Genomic DNA, 6,803 nt, shown 5'->3' with positions numbered 1-6,803 from the left:
AAAATTTAAAAATTGATTTTTGTGATTCAAAAAAAAATTGGAATAATATCTTAAAATTTTTTAAGAAGTGCTGTCAAATTGTCAATTTTTTTTTAAATTTCATTTTTCCTGAAATTAGAATTTTAGGAATGAAAAAATTAGAATTTTAGGAATTTTGAATTTGTAAATTTCTTTTCATGTTAAAACTTAAGTCCCATTTTAGAAACTCCCATTTGAAAAACAACAGTTTCCTTTTGAGTTGTTTTTTTCTAATTGTGCATATGATGCAAGTTCTTATTACGCCGTAAGGCGTTTCCCTCTGAAATCAACTCCCCTCTCTGCTTACCTGTCATCGTGTAAGCCACATGATTATATGTTAGACGATTGCAAAAATTTCAATCGTTGATCTTTGATTCAAAAGGGTTGCCCAAACGGTTTGGGCGTTTCATTTGGCAGATCGAATAGTTTCATCAAGGCAGCTGAACCGGGCTCTCCAGTGCTACATGCGTCCCACTAACCCTGTTGGCGGGCTTTTCTTGTACTGTCTATGGGTGGAGTTGATTGATCCCAAGGCTGTACTGAGCAGGTAGCACATTCTCACAAATCCCACATTCTCACAAATCTCGGTGTTCTAAAATCCATCGTTGAGAAAGCGGACATGAGAGAAAGCGATACTGTCCTGGAAATCGGCCCGGGTACTGGAAATCTAACCCTAGAGTTGCTGCAGGCCGCCCACAGAGTCATCGCAGTCGAGATCGATCCCTGGATGATCGAAGTGGTTCACAAACGCATAAAGGGGACCGAATGGCTCAGAGATTGGAGGTGAGTTCCAATTTCCTTTGCATCTTGTTTTTACATTCATTCACCTTATTTACCTCATTAACAATATGTCAATTCCACATGGATTGTGACTCTTCATGCCCACCCCAAGTTTCAAATCCTCAGAGACATGTTTTCCCTTCATGAGCTGTTGCTTCTATGCACCTGTGTAAGCAGCGGCTCAGGCTTCGGCAGCCAGCTCCATGTGGATGGGGCAAGGTGTAGGTCTTCTACCACAATCACTGAGACATATGTTTTTGAATATCTGTTGTCAGCCTGCTATAGTTCGTTGTGATATTCACATAATGGAAATGGGCATGATTTCTGCATGACCTGACTTCAGTTCATCGTGATAATCCCATAATGGAGAAGGGTGCGCTTGCTGCATTTGTAAACGGGAAACATCAACCAAAAAAAAATCCTACATTGACAACAATACTGAAGAAGGTTTATTTGTGAAATACCACATACATTAAAACTTTTTCAAATCTTTGCCAATCTGAAAACTGGGTTTAGGGTGAATTTCTCATGCCTATGCGATGAAAACTGGCTATGGGGTGAAGTCCTCATGCTTATGTGATAGCAGCCTTCTTTTCTTCAGTTACTACCTTTCTCCAATCTAATGATGCTTAGAAGTACATGTGTGCTTTGGGAAGCCATAATCTTGTAACGTATTGCACTTTCTGTCTGGCAATGAAAAATGCCAATTTTGGCAATAAAACACTTCTTCTTTTTGCAAATTTGATGTTGCAGATGGATTCCCTACCCCCTTATGTCCAATTGGGCACCTCAGTATTAAATTTATGCAATTCAAACCTGTAATTCCAACATTCTGGCAAAATTTCTGCCAGATTTACAAGGAAAATGCACTGGAAAGAGATTCTGTTTACTCCAAGGTTAGCCTAAGCTATGTGCTTTGCAGGTTCCCTTGTGATGTCTTCGTAATTGTCTCTTGCAATTCCTTTTTTGCTCCTTATGATTGCTGTCTTTGGTGATACCTTATTAATTTTTGGGATTACGATAAATCAAAGTTGCTCTTCTCTAATATGACTATCTCCTTTTTCTTTTCTGTTATGGACAGTTGGTGCGAGGGGACATACTACGAACAAACTTGCCAACTTTTGACATATGTGTAGCCAATATACCTTACCAGATATCATCTCCGCTCATCTTCAAGCTTTTGTCCACCATGCCCAAGTTTCGAAGTGCCACCCTCATGCTTCAGAAGGAATTTGGCCACCGCCTCGTGGCAAAGCCTGGTGATTCCCTTTTCAATCGCCTGGCTGTCAATGTGGATCTTCTGGCCAGTACCAAGCTCCTTATGGATGTGAGCAAGAGGCATTTTACGCCATGCCCTAAAGTGGATTCCTCTGTTGTGAGAATCGAACCAAGGGCATGGCCTCCTCCAGTCGACTTGAGTGAATGGAATAGATTCACTCTGATGTGTTTCACCAGAAAGAATAAGACTCTCGGTGCAATCTTCCTGTTCATCAATTTTAATCTTGAAAGCATATATCCCTGCTATTGTTTATTTGCTCCCCAAGATTATCTTCTTTAAAGGCATTTAGAGCATGGATGGCAACAATTTCTCAACAAACAGTATAGGTACATTTGCATTGTATGAGCAAATGGAGGAATTTTTCATTTTTAGTTAAAAGGACGAATCATCTTCGGTTTTTCTTTGCAAGCAATACTTTAAGCAGAGAGGCGTTTCAATATGAATTAGTTATGTTTTTTCGATCTCTTCATATTTATTTTCTTCAACATGTTTGAAACTTCTTCTTCTGGGAACTATTGTTTTTGCAAATATTTTACCTTGAATCAATTCGTCTCAGCATGCATTCAAGTTAGTTAGAATGGAATCACATAGGTTTCAGCAGTTTAGCCTAGTCGGTTGTCTCATTAGTCAGGACTTATGAGATGTATGTTAAAATACTGAAACCTGCTTATGTTAAGGTGAATTTGTGCTGAAAACAGTTTTCAATACTCACGGATCAGACCTTGATCCGAAGAAACTTGTGGGTTAATGGAAACTCATGATCACAGATATAACTGAAAAAGGGAAAAGGAAACCCTCCTATCGAACAATTTCCTCTGCGAAGTTTTTCTCAAGCTCTTGTCAAATACAAGGCAAACTCTTACATTCCAGCTTAACAGAGTTCTTCGCAGAACTGAGGTTTTAAACATTTTGTTCGTAACTGACAGGAAAAATATCTTGAAGATGGATCACTTTCAGCTGCATAATTTGTTTAGTGTCTTGTACTCTAAAGTTGGAGTATGAGGGAAAATATTCCTTGCTCATTAAATAAAGCCTCATCTGTGACTCCGTCGGTAACAACCACTCTTTAGAAGGTAGGCCCCGATATAAATACCAACATTTTGAAAGAGAGTCTAAAATCCTGAAAGGCTCTAAAGGATCATAGTGTACAACGATGACTTCCCCACAAAGATTAGTCTTGCACATTACACAAGACTTGATCGAAGGATTTTCTGCGTAATGAAAAAGGCAATATGGGAGATTCCAATCACGTTCCAAGGCATTTTTTAAAATGTGGATGTGACAAAAGGTTGTTGTGGAACGTGCTGTTTGTACATTTTCACACACTAACACTTTACAACAATGAACTAACAATATTCATGATGAAAATAGCAATAGGGAAGATTTATCTGCATAATGAAAAAGACAATATGGGAGATTCCAATCATGTTCCAAGGCATTTTTTAAAATGTGGACGTGACAAAAGGTTATTGTGGAAGGTGTTGTTTGTATATGGGAAATTTCTTGATCATTGTGTATAATCCTAATGTTGATAGATATCTCTACTAAGTGGTTCCAGTTAATGGGGCATTGATTTGAGTGGTCAATATATTTTTATTATTTATCAAAGTAATCTTGTGTTGTATTTGTGTTCTTCAATTTATGCCTTACGGCGTTTCCTTTGCAACATCTGATGCAAATGCTAGTTAATTATTATGTCACAATTACCTTTTGATACCATTACATTTGGCAGTTGTTCCCATTTCAAAAACAACATTTTCTTTTCGAGTTGTTTTTTTTAATTGTGCATATGATAGAAGTTCTTATTAATTATTATGTCACAACTACCCCTTGATACCATTACATTTGGTAGTTTCAATTGAGAGCGACTAGATGTCAATATGGGCCATGTATTAGGTCTGTAATTTCATTGGATTGTGCTTGAAGGTTGCCTAAAGCAAGGTTTGATGACGATTTAAGTTGGAGAGGAGCATAGATTCATCATTCAGCAAACGACTTTCAAGCAAGGTTTAAGCATGATTTATGCTTGGAGAGGAGCGCATTCAACAAGCTTCCTAACATACTGGATTTGATTTGTTTGCGGATTCCCAATTCTTGGTATGTTTTCATATTAAAAAAGGAGATACCAAAAACATATACACGTTTGTACATTCGTTTGTTGAATCCTAAACCTATTTAGAATTTTATTAAATTTTTTCGTTCATGCAATAAACTTAAATTTGATTGAGCTACTTGTACATTGGCTTGAACGTTTTGGTCACAAAAATTTCCTACAAAATTAATCCTTATCTAAACTGGTGCAGGAATATAGGTCTCATTTTTATCCATTAATGGTAAATGCATTCGATATATTAGTTGTGGCTCATATCAGACCTGCCTTATATACAACATCCATGGGGTTGTTGTTCCACCATTTTCCTGTGGCTCATATCAGACCTGCCTTATATACAACATCCATGGGGTTGTTGTTCCACCATTTTCCTGTGAAAAAATAAAAAGAAATTTGAAAATAATTTACTGTTGTCAATTGAATTGCTCTTTTTTTTATGCTTTTCATTATAGAAGTGTGACCTGAATATGTGCCATTCTAAATGAAATTAAGACCTGAAATTAAGACCTGCCCTTCAAATTTGATCACTGATTGTTATGACGCTGTTTAAACCTAAAAACCAGCTATTTATTATTGAAGAATAGAATTATGTGCTCCAGCAATTCACCCGCTACTTTTGCTCAGGGTATATTTCCATACTTAGCCTTGTAATCTTTCCAAAGATCATCCACGGATTTACCAGTGAGATCCTTGAAGTACAAGTAGTCCCATGAAGTTTTTACTTTGGCATTCAGTTTGCCGACGAAACCAGGTGTAATGGTATCCAAGTACTGGTAAAACCTGGCAGCGATATCGAAGCCCCGTGCCCAACTATCGCCGGCACCAGGCGGAGCCCAGCCAGACGGGGCGAGGCCGGCAGTGAGGCGGACATAAGCCGTAACGCTTCCGTGCCACCAGATGGGCGCAGCGCCGTTGGCGTCCCACACCAACATGTGCGCCACCTCCTGGAACAGAATGCCCGTGACCTCTTCCTTCAGATTACCCTGGTATTTGAGAATGTAGTCAGCGCTCAAGTAGATTGTGCTGTCTTCCTCGTAGGCAACGTAGCTAACGTTGCTTCGCACAATCAGATCTATCTTGGTCACGTTCTTCGTGTCAATGGGCCACTGCTGGCCGAAGGTCTTCCAGACGAAGCTAGTAGCGTTGCCCAATATCTGCTGTGCGTATGAGGACCCTATCTCGGAGAGGAATTTCTGCCCACCTGTACTAGATGGAACAGAGACACTATAGGTGGGAGGGTCCTGGGCATGGATGGCTCCCACCGCCATGGCCAGAAGAAGTAGAGCAATACATTTTGCTGCTGCCATACTGCAGCGAGAACAACATTCAACAAAATCAAATAGCTAATGACTGAAAGATGAGAAGGGAGTCGATTTCTGCTTGTTTATGTAGAAGAGGTGCAGGAAACGAGGTTTCGGATAGAAGGTGACATGTGGTGCGTGATCCAAAACTGTGGCCGCAAAATCAACCGTTTTCTTTGTGGGTGCTTCCCCCTTAACCCCAATTTACAGTTTGGATAACGATCACTTCCATTAGTTGGGTTTGCTGTAGAAATGATAATATCCCAGTGAGGTTTTTAATAATTTTAAAGACCAGCATAAAAACATTTATCACCATCACAAACGATACGATCATTTCAATCTCAGCCCTCACAAAATTCATAGTTTCAAGATAAATCTCAAAAGACTCGCTTTAAAGTTAAACTCACCTGGCTCCTCTCTGTAATTTTGAAAATGGTAAAAGCTAAATATTATCGAAATTGGATTCTTGTACTCCTAAAATGGGATTTGTTACACGATTAAATCATTTTTATTATCGCCTCTAGGAAATTTCATACTATAATCATAAAAATTGTTTTAAATTAAATTTATTAAGTTAATATTTTTTTATGATGACGATGATTAATATCTATTAAGACTAATGTGCTTTATCACATCTTAAAAAAAAGAATTTAATTGTAATTTTTTAGTACCTTATTTCCATGCTAAAAAAGAAAGGAAAGAAATGCACTAAGATCACTATAGTTGGGCTGACTTAACAAGTCAAAAAGATTGGAAGTGTGTCAAGAAGATTGGAAGTCTGTGAGATGTTAGGGAAATGAGAGCAGATGTCAGTGCTAAGAGAAAGTGTTTTTCATCCTCCATCCTCTTAGTATCACAAAGCTCACAAATTCTATTGTCCAAGGAGTCTTGGGAGTAGACCACCACACTATTTCACTTTGAAGTTCATGAGAATTAGTTCTAATCTTAACTCTGTTCATCTTTTTCTTCAAGCTTGTCAAAACAAGAAGATAATTCTGGTTCTCAACTGTGGGGTTGATCACCTCCTTATCATATCTTAATTTCCTTTTACCATCTAGCTCCTTATCATCCCATAACTTATACTTATATTAGTTATATATAGTAAAATACTACATTATATTATAACTTCATAAAAGACTTCACTTAATACCAATATATTAAGTGAAGCCTTTTATGAAAGTTCTTAGCATGCAAAATAGCATAAATAGAATGTGGACGTAGCCAACCCCGACAAAGATTGTTACTCCACCATAAAGTAAGGAAGATAATAGCATAAATAGAATGTGGACATAGCCAACCCAGACAAAGATTGTTA

At 38.0% G+C, this 6,803-nt stretch overlaps 1 pseudogene; it reads left to right on the top strand.

Annotated features, from left to right (window-relative positions):
• The window catches only part of LOC149216584 (uncharacterized), a 34,466-nt pseudogene extending 31,120 nt beyond the window's left edge, over nt 1-3,346 (top strand).
• The last annotated feature ends 3,457 nt before the right edge of the window (nt 3,347-6,803 follow it).

Source organism: Pinus tabuliformis, chromosome 1_1 (genome assembly GCF_031772625.1).
Source record: "Pinus tabuliformis cultivar Carrire ecotype Pingquan chromosome 1_1, CPIR1, whole genome shotgun sequence".
Lineage (NCBI taxonomy): Eukaryota > Viridiplantae > Streptophyta > Pinopsida > Pinales > Pinaceae > Pinus > Pinus tabuliformis.
The sequence above is the reverse complement of the archived record's forward strand: the minus strand, read 5'-3'. Positions and strand labels throughout refer to the sequence as shown.